Genomic DNA, 10,650 nt, shown 5'->3' on the forward strand with positions numbered 1-10,650 from the left:
TCAGCTCGACCACCCGGTTCTGCTCCATGCTGAACTGATTAGTCATTCTTAACGCTTAAGTCATTAATTCAGGAAGGAAGCCACGCTTGCTGCCTCCTCTTCTCAGCCAGGAGTTGCTGCCTTGCAAAACACATGAGTAATCAGACATTCCCGGAGCCCTCGTTAAGCCCATTGCCAAGAAAAGTGTCTTGCAGCTCATTTGCTGGTGGGGAAGCCACGCTACAGGCCCTGAATCACGCCGCATGTGGGGGAGAACAAGGCCAAACTTGCCTGGGTTCAATATTGCCTCACCGAGATCAGCGACGGGAGAGGCTCACTAGGTCACCGAGCCCCGTGGACCCCACCCACAGCTCCAGCTGGGGCTGACCCTCTGTGGGGCATTCTGCTACTTCTGAGATTCGGGGAGACTCAAGGGTTCAGAGGCAGACAGGCTGGGAAGGACGCTAGATACTAGCTAGAGCCCAATGTCCCCATTTGATGGATAGTAAAACTCAGGTCCAGGGTGGCCGTGGCACTTGTCCAAAGTCAAGTAGCTAATTAATGCAGATTTAGAATAGAACTTCCATCTCTCAAGTTCTATTCTCTGTCCCCAGCCATTTCTACTGCACCAGTTACTCCAAGATGATGTTCAGGGTTGGCTGAGCCAGCAGGAAAGGACCCTCTCCACTAAGGTATCAGGGAGCTCAGTCTGGCCTGGGAGAATTTGGGGGAGGCTCCGCTCAGGGCCCAGTGTCCAGTCTGAAGGAGCCCCTGTCAGGACTTCTGGGACAGGACCCGGTGAGGCCAGGACATGAGGGCCCATCTGGAGCTTGCACTGCACGGCGACAGTCTAGGCATGCCCGGCGGCCACCACAAAGGGCAGGCCTGGGGAAAACCTAAGTGGCAAGATGATGACAGCCACCCAAAAGCCCACCAGTAGGCAAGTAGTTTGCAAGTGAAATGTAGGTTAAATAAAATGAAACGTTAATCAGCCATTTAGAAAGATTGGTGTGGCTCTCTGTGTTCTAATACGGAGCTATCTCCCTGATAAAAACCAGATATGGAAACAGAAAGCCAAGATATAGAAACAGTACATGTAGTATGTTACCATTTTGGAAGAAGGGTGCACACTGTGCACAGTGTGTGTGTGTGTGTGTGTGTGTGTGTGTGTGTGCGCGCGCGCGTGCGCACGCTTGCATCTGCATAGGCTATCTCTGAAGGATGCACAAGGAACTGGCAAGACTGATTGTGTCCGGGAGAGCGACAGAGAATCAAGAATAAGAGGGAGGAGCTAACATTTTACTCTTTTCTCTTACATGTTTTCACTTACATGGGCCTGTGCATCTCATTTTAAAATCCAAAAATCACACCTAGCTCAAAGACTGGGAGTCAGGGATCCTGGTTAGCTAAAACACATTGTAAGTTCTCAGGAAAAATAAACTGAATATACAATGGATTGAACGATGAGTAATGAACAGAAATTTGTCTGTTTTTTTTCCTGAGCGCCCAGGTAACAGTGAAATACATGGCATCACCTGTTGGAAAGAGCGGGAGTATAGATCTCAGTACTGAAGAGCTGGAAGGAAATAGTAGGATTATCATGAGCAGCCTTTCATCGGGCAGAGTGGTAGGAGTGTGAGAACCTGGGCTCAAGTCCTAGGTCAACTAAAATCTCAGAAACCTCAGTTTACTCATCTGCAAAATAGGAATAGTACTCTCTGACCTGGAACTTTTATGTGGATCAAATGAGATGATGCATGGGAAAGTAATCTACAATATCTAATCTTTGGAAGAGGTTGAGGGACCGTGTTTATTAGCAATACTATTTATTCTCAGTGCATGCTTTTCCGCTCAGTGCCCTTAATGAGCCATGGTTTCTAAGAGTGATTTCTACTCACTGATGCTGCGCCTGGCAAGCCCTGTTTCCCTCGCCCCCTCCTCTCCAGGACAGGCCTGGATGCTACTCCCAGCCTCTGCCACCTCAGCGCCCAGTGCCTCGGGAGAAGCCCTGGGGTAGCCCCTTCTACTCTTCCCCCTCAGGCAACAAAGGCCCAGATGCGATTTGCCTGATGCTGCAAAGGGACAGCACCAGGGAGAGAATGACTTCATTCCTTCATGTCTTAAAAGCATTTGTTCTTTGTAAGCTATCTGATCACATGGAGCGACCTTGAAAGGACTCACACCTTGAGCTGAATCAACCACCACCTCCTATTTACCCACCAGCCTCTCCAGACAGCACAGCTCTCAGGAGGGGCCTGATCGTGCTGGCAGGTGGCTCCCACTCTAGGACAAGCGAGGAGGGGCCATCTGAGCCCTGTTGTGTGGGTGTGTGGGGAGAACAGTCCCCTTTCCTAAGACCGAAACCTTCTCTAAGGTTTCCTTCAGAGAAGCCAGAAGAAAAGAGGAAACTCCCCCACGATGACCTGGAAAAGGGGCTCCAGGAACTCCCAGCATCACCTGTCCACCTGCCAAGGACCTGCCATCCACACTCTCAGCAGAGCCTCGGGGAAGCTGCTACCATGGTTCCCATCTTGTGGATGAGGAAACTGAGGCTCAGAGAGAAGAAAGGAACCGTGTATCTGGTGGAGAGAATGCTCCCACCTGCATTCTAGTTGTTTCAAGGTATGTCCGTGTAAAAGGGTGCCTGGAACATAGCGGGCGTCCAATCAATAGGAGGCAACTAAATGTAAGCGAACCCATGGTGGTGCTTGGAAAGGGTAGGGCACCCATGATTTAGGGAACAAATATTTGCAGCGTGAATGGAAGACAAAAGCAGGGCAGTGCTGTGGAGACACTAGGACTTCGTGAGGGAGCACACTCACAGTTGAGGGCCCTCAGTCATGCACTATTTATGGACTCCTCATTATGCACAAGGGCCACCCAAGGCCCCGAGCCCTGTGCTTCACTTCACGCCTGGCCCTCATTCTTACGCCCACTCCTAACCCGTGCCTGCTCTCGCCCCTCCCTCTCAGCCAGCTCTCCCACCATATCCTTAAGTGGCCAGGCACAGGCTGGTTGGCCCTTCGTGTGGATCCAGGAGGTCTGAGCAAGCACAGAAGCTCTCCTTTCTTCATTAAGGTGCTCATCCAGTAATTCATCAGCTATTTACCGAATTCTGATATGCTAGACACTCCACTAGGATCGTTTCATATGAATAATTATAGAAAATTACACAGAATTTGGTATGTCTTTCATGGGCAACCAGAGAGAAAAGGCTGTTCCCAAAACTCCTAAAATGAAATCGTTTCTAAGGAACAGGGAGAGCAGTAAAAACAAAAACAAAAAAAGCAACAACAACAAAAAACTGGAGTTTTTGTTAATGCATTATAATTTATTAATTCTATTCCTGTGTCTTAAATTCTCCCTCACTTGCCAGAATGGAATCACTAAATGGCAACATTTTCCCATCTGATGTTTTTAAACCACATTACAAAGGCATGGAGTTTTAATTTCACAGGCATTCGTTTCTGGGTCTCGGGTCTTCCCCCCGTCCCCCTCCCAAAGCAGATAAATGAGGTTCTAAACTTAGGATAATAAGGCTTAACAGTGAGGCGCTTTTTAAAAAGTGAATCATTTCTCAGTTCTCCTTTGCTAATCTCTCTTGGTAACATTAATTATGAGTTTGTGCAGCGTGCCCCAAGGCGAGCTCGGCTTTCCCAGGACAATTAAAGTTACTTAATTATTAAAAACTGTGTGTGCTGCTGCCCAGAGAGAAAGAGGCCGCCGGGCCCAGCTCCCCAGCCCCCCTCAGGAGTGACCGGACGCTCTGTGGGAACTCGGCTGCCTTCCCTCGCCATTGTAATTCTTTCAATATAATCTATGAAAATCCCCTCTCGGCCCCTCCCACCTGCGGGAATGATTTAGAGGCTGCTCCCCCGGCTGCCCAGTGCAGCCTGCTGGCTCCTCAAGGCCTGGGGCTGGCCTCCGGCTTCTCCAGGCCAGTGCCTGGGCCCCGGAGGCCAGGGGAGAGGACGGGAGCTCTGCCTGGTGATCACGCTGGAGCAAGGACCTCTGGCTGAGGGACATGGGAAAACGCTGAGCCCTTGGCTTTGAGTGGGTTCCTTGCTCCCATTCTTTCCCTAAAAACCGGTGAAGGAGAAGGAGGGGGTGCCACGGTCAGGATGCATTTACAGCAGGCATTACCGAGGGCAGACGCCAATTTAGAACAGCCTTTTTCTCTGGATGATTCTTTGGTTGTGGGAGTGAAGAAACTGCAGGGGCTCCTGTCTCTGCTATCAACACCCAGAGAGACCTCGGCCCAGTCGCTCCTGCATTCTGAGCTCTGGCTTCCTCGTCTGAGGCTTCCTATGATCCCAGCCTCTGAGTCCTGATAGTTTGATGAGCCCAATACTTGCCTAGAAAAGAAAAATTACGTTTTCCATTTTACTTCCTACTCTCCTTCATTCATTCATTCATTCATTCGGCAAGCACCCAGTCTGTGCCAGACGCTGTTCTAGCTCTGGGGATAGAGGAGAGAACAAACCACAGAGGAGCCTCAGCTCTCCTGGTGGCAACTATTCGAATCCCAGTCATCATCCGGACACAGGCGGACACCAGGACAGAGAAGGGAGGAGGCCGGTCCCAAGGCCTCCCAGAAAGTCACTGTGAGACTCGGGGGCTTCCAGCACGCTGCTGGCCATCTGTCTGTTTTACTCTGCTTCGCTCCTTCTGCTCTGTTTAGCGCCTTCCCACCCCAGCTTCCCCCCGGGCTCCAAGTCTCCAAGGAAGCCTATAGTCCCACACAAATATGCTGGCCACGACCGTGACCCTCCCACATCATTTTACATTTGTGAGTAGCCACATTTTTTAAAGGTAATTTTAAAAACAGCTGACATTTATTTTCACATGTTTTATTTAACCAGTGTATTTAAACATCATAATTTCAACTTGTAACAAACATCTAGCTTATTCATTACTAAGATATTTTAGATTTTCAAAATGAAATCGTCAACATCCAGCGAGCGCTTGGCAGACGGTGCATCTCAGTGTGGCTAGCCATGTGTCAAGTGCTCAACAGCCACGCGAGACTAGTGGCTACTTCACCGGACAGCACAGGTGTGAGGTGCCTCCCATCGCTAAGTCTCCATCAGTCCATAGTACTCAATCCGATCCAGGAACAGGAGTGTGGGTTTGCGCACACAGCATGGCAAGGGGAAGGCTGGAGCGTGGCTTCTTAGATATAGTGAGCATTTGCCCCATTATGCTGACACTAAGGAATACTATATAGCCAAGGAAAACAAAACAAGGATACTCTTTTATAGACTCCCATGGAAAGAGTGCCAAGATATATATTAGGTAAAAAGGCAAGACACAGTGTCCAGTGTATGGAATTCTACCACGGCAGGGAAGTATGTATTTGGTTGTATGTGCATCAACTATCTGCAGAAGGGTTTGAAAACCAAAAACATCGATAGGGAGAACTGGATGAATGGGAGGCCGAGGTGGGAGGGGGACTTTTACCTCATGTATGGTTATACTTTTTGAACTTTGAAATCTGTGGATGTATTACTTATTCAAAAATTAAAATCAAAATGCTTCGGTGAATGGGCACACAAGGCCTGACCAGCACAGCACTTGCCCCCATTCCCCATGGCAGGGCGTCAGGGGGAGCAAACGCAGGTCTCTGCTGGTACTGCTGCTCCAAGATAGGAGGAGGCAGGCTTGGCAGAGGCCCAGGGCAGGAAGACGTGATACCAAGTGACTTTAAAGGGCTCTTTTGTTTCTGGAAAGGCAGCGGTTTCCACTCGGCACCCCTGCCCCCCTCTCATGCCTGCTGTCCCTGGGATCCCTCCACCACCTGCTGTAAGGGCATCATTTCTCCCCAGAAGAGCATCTGGGCTTGAGGTGGGGGGGGGGGGGCACTGGCTGGGAAGGGATGTCATCCTCTCTTCCCAAAGGATGTCATTCATTCCAGATGTCATTTCCAGAGGCATGATGCCACCCTGCCAGCTGCCTCTAAATCTTGGCATCTCCAGCCTGAGTATGACACAGAGCAATGGAACTAAGACAGCAGAGCGCGAGCGTGTCCGCGCATGGGAGTGTCCACTGGTGCACATCTGTGGCCCATGCCCTGGCATCCACTCACTCATTCATTCATCCCTTCGACAAGTCTTAGCTGGGCATTTGTTGCACTCCAGTCTCTGTGTTAGACCCTTGGGACAGAGCCAGGACCAAGACAGCTGAGGTCCTGCCCTCATGGAGCTCATAGTCCAGCAGGAGCACAGGCATTACATTCAAAACAATTCATTCCTACTTGTTGTGAAAAGTGGCAGGAAAAGTACCTGAAATTGGGGCGCACAATCCAGTCTGGGAGGCCAGGTAAGGCTCCTCAAGAAGTAGCTTTTAAACAGAGTCTAAGAAATATATTAACTTAGAGATGTGACAAGTAGGTCTTCCATGGACAGGGACCCCACTGGTAACTTGCTCTGTGTCTTGAATAAACCACATTAAAACCCTGTATATTTTTTACCCAGATGATCCACTATTGTTAAAATTTACCCCATTTTCTTTATCAATTGTTCTCTCTCTCTCTCTCTCTCTCTCTCTCTCTCTCTCTCTCTCTCTCTTTTTCACACACACACACACACACACACACACACACACACACACACGCACAATTTCTTTCTGAGCAATTTGATGGTACCTAACAGACATCATAGCCCCACAGGAGGATAATCCTGTGCCCTTTCCTCCCAGGGCAGTTACTGAGGAGCACATGAGAGCCTGCGTGAGCAAACCTTGGGCACATGGAATAAAATCTCTATTATCTTCTTTGGACTTAGAAATAAAAAGTAAAGTGTTTTCCCAGAGAACTGCCCAGAGTCTCACTTCCTCCAGCTGACAGCCTGCTCTTCAGCCAGGCCTGGGTGTGTGGAGATGTCGGGGCAGTGGTCAGCTGGCTCAGGGAACTCCCTAGGCAGCTGTGGCTGGCACAGACCATGCTCGCCCACCCCAGGGAAGGGCTCCTTCTCCTTGATGAAATGGAACCGAGCCAGCACAGAAACCCTCTCCTGGCCGGTTGGCCCTGCATTCAGGAGCACAATGGTGTTGGTCCTCTCAGCGGGTTTAGAGAGCCATTCCCTTAATGAGAACGATAAATTCACAAGAAAAGGCTGGTTGCCAAGCACAAGCAAGGGAAGTGCTCTGCGGGCCTCTGGCCCCAGGGGACCACCCCTCTGAGCGTGGGACCGGCACAATCAACTCCCAGCACAGACCAGGCCCAGGCCTACGGAGTCAGACGCCTGGGCTCAGGGCCTGGCAGTGTGTTTATTTTTAAAGCTTCCCAGGTGACGATCTGCCAGTTGAACAACCACTGGCCTAGATACCTTCCGAGGTCCTTCCAGCGCTGAGATCCTTTGATGGTGTGACTGGGAGAAGAGACTGGAGTAGAAGGGTTGCAGACTCAGCTAAAGGGCATGCATTCCTCCCTTGCCCCCCAGGAATGGCCTGAGGACACTTTCTCCAGAGTAGAAACCTCAGGCGCTTTGCTGTGAATCTTGGAAGGGAAACGTGTGCCCCAAGTTGTATGCAAGGATGTCTCCCGCTTCTCTTATCCTTGGTTCACCTGAGCCATCCCTGATGGAGGCAGAGTTCTGTCCTCCAAACTCAAGTTCTCCCTGGAGCAGGGAGGGGGAGTAGGAAGCAGAATAAAATCAGTGCCGCAGCCAGTTCTGCTCTAGCTTCCCTGGCACAAGCTGGCTGCTGGCGTGGGCCACTCAAGGAAGCACAGCTGTGGGCAAGGCCAGGTGCAGTCGGGCGGCCTCTGGGTGAGCCCCAGGGCCCAGCTGCCCCCGCCCCCTGCAAGTCAGGGAATAACACAGGCTGGTCCTGACTCATTCAGCCCCTCTCACAGCAGGCCTGGGACTTCCCCTCTGGCTGCCCTGCAAGCTTCTCCCCCCTCCTCCACCTCTACTCTGTGTGGCTAGCTTATTTTCTTTTACTCTAGTTACCCACACCCCTCCATGGGGTCACTCTGCCCCACGCTGGGGGCTTCTTCTTGAGTTCCTAGGCAAACATGGGGCCCTGGGGCCCTGCAACCTTATCCCTCCTATCATTAAACCTCGAAGCTCCCAGGGACAAAAATTGTGTCCAGGTCAGTTCCCTTCCCCAGTACTGAGCACTGCCCTGGGCAGATCGCAGGCACTAAGGACACAAGAAGGGAAGGAGAGAAAGGCAAAGAGGGAAGGAAGGAGGGAGAAAGGAAGGAAGGCTGTAATAAATTGGCAATAAAATCCAGTTCTTAATTGACCAACTGCATCAGATCTCTCCCCAGGGCCCGTTCCAGGAAAGTTCCTTAGTCAAACCCAGTTCAGAACCACCACCCCTCCCATCCTCATCACTCCAGGTCTTTTCATGTGAGGAAAGAGTGTGAACTAAGCTAAGAGTGTGAACTAAATGGATTTCAAAAAGGTTTGCCAGATATAAGCCGCCGCCCACATAGCACACAGAATGAATAACTGACTGATTGAAAAAATAAACATCTCTGACGGTCCAAATCTGGCTTACTCTTCAAGACCTGGAGGCAAAAGCCACCTCCACAATAAAGGCTTCCTGGATTTATCCAACTGGAAGCAATCTCTCCCTCCTCTAAAACTGCACAGCACCTCACCCATCCTTCTTTGGCTGACGGGCTACCGTCCCCTGACTTGTGAGATAACCATTTTGTAGGCATGACTGTGTGATAGAAAGGAACCAGAAAAGGCTTTGCAATCAGACCATCCCAGGTTCAAATCCCACATCTCCCTCTTATTAGCTATGCAAATGTGAAGGAGGTGCTTAATCCTTCTCATGCTCAGTTTCTTCATTGTAAAACCAGAATAGTAACTATATGCAGGGTTGTTGGGGGTGAAGGACGGTTCACAATGTGGTAGAAATCAACAGAGTTGACACTATTTCCATCTTTCCTTTCTTTAAGGCCCAGAGAGGGATTTCACTTCTCTACCCCTCCTTGAAGTTACCTGGTAGGTGTGGCAATGTGACATCCAGGCAAATATGAACAGAAGTATGAGTGTCACCTCCAGGATGAATCATTTAGAGACGGGTGCACAGCTCTCTGGGCTCTCTCCCCCTGCTACAGTGAATCATAAGGGCTCATGCTGAACGGTGACATCATAAGATGGTGGAGCACCCCTCAAGTTGTCAACCACGAGCAGACCCTTCTCTAAAGAGCTACACTGAGACAGTCAAAAATAAACTGGTACTGCTTCCAGCCACTGAGATTTGGGGGTTGTTTGTTACCACAGCATTACCTGATCTATCCTGACTAACACAAGACATAATGTCTCCAGGACCCTTGGCATGGCTCTAATACATACGAAGTGCTTAATAAATACGTCAAGATTAAAGAAATAGACACATGTTTGAGGAAATGAACAAATGAATGAACTAGTAAATATTCCCAGCCTGGTGCTGCTGTCTCTGCAAAGTTTGTGACAACTCTCTTGGCTCCTTTACAGTGAACAAACGCCTTATGCAAATGCTGCTGGTGGCTGGGTTACTGCCTGGGCAATGGGAATGGCAGCCCTTTAGAATGTGTTTTTCCCTCCTTACCCAGGGGAGCCATGTCACCTATGCAGCTCCACATATCTCCCTGGGCCCTACACTATCACCTCTAACTGGGATGGCGAGGGGGTTCAGGGCAGGGTCCTTGGTCTAGGCGTGTCTGCCATGGGAGATCCCATCTGGAGTCAGATAACCCTTGAGCACTCCTTCGGCCTCCTTACCACCTGTGAGGCGCATTGCATCTGGAAGAGGAGTCTGAGGAGAGGGGTCCGATGGAACCCATGGCTGTGGTTCTGCAGTCCTAGAACCAGACAGTCCTTTGAAGGGGGCTGCTTAGCACAACCAGGACTGATCCAGGGACCATACACAGACCTCACCCCAGAATGGGGCTGAGAACTATGTCAGGTCAAGTGCACCAGCCATGTAGCCTACCAACCATTTCCACATCAGTATCTGCTGCGGTCCAGCCAGCAACTTGGTTACCTAGATTAGAATCATTATTGTGCCCATTTTACAGAGTAGGAAACTAAGGCCCCAAGCAGGGAGATGAATGTTTTGCAACAATCCATAGCATCTAGAGGAGGTGGATTCATTCACCGATGTCAGGAGCTTGCTCAGGACTTGCCCTCTGCCCTCTGGAGGGGAGGCTAGAGCCCTTTTTGATTTCATGTTACTTTAAGGACATCCTTACTGCAGGCAAACAGCGTGTTCACCCCCCAAATCCTCAAAGATTGCTTCCCAGAGCTATAAAAAATACAAAGAAGAGAGAGAAAGAGGGAGGGAGGGAGAGAGAAAGGAAATGTCAATCCAGAAACCACAGCAGCCAGGAGTGGGGAGATGGGGAGAGCATTCTCCTAAAGCCCTGGGCTCTGGACCCCACTGAAACGGGAGGTGTGTGCACCAGAGGCAGCAGAAGTAATGCATGGGTGTGTGATCAGTCACTTGCTAGTGGATTCCAGGCCATGGCTGGGAACTAGCAAGAGTTAAGTCCGACGACAAGGCGACTGGAGCTAGAGAGCAGTCACCAGGTCAGGTGGTGGCAGGGTGGGTGCTAAGAACAGGTCCAGAAAGCCCAAGGGTACAGGAGCTTCTTCTCCTGGGATGGGGTGTGGTCTGAGGACAGGCGTGGTGGCCACACAGGCTCTGCAGGGTGGGGCATTTCTGGCTGCA

At 50.4% G+C, this 10,650-nt stretch overlaps 1 long non-coding RNA gene across 1 annotated transcript; it reads right to left on the bottom strand.

The window, feature by feature from the left end:
• Positions 1-3,337: 3,337 nt before the first annotated feature.
• LOC132230247 (uncharacterized) lies at positions 3,338-10,228 on the bottom strand. Its single transcript, XR_009451837.1, has 3 exons — positions 10,172-10,228; positions 5,018-5,198; positions 3,338-4,334 (listed from the first exon to the last, which is right to left on the bottom strand). It is a non-coding gene; the product is annotated as an uncharacterized LOC132230247 (long non-coding RNA).
• Positions 10,229-10,650: the final 422 nt, after the last annotated feature.

This window comes from Myotis daubentonii, chromosome 3 (genome assembly GCF_963259705.1).
Source record: "Myotis daubentonii chromosome 3, mMyoDau2.1, whole genome shotgun sequence".
NCBI classification, from domain to species: Eukaryota; Metazoa; Chordata; class Mammalia; order Chiroptera; family Vespertilionidae; genus Myotis; species Myotis daubentonii.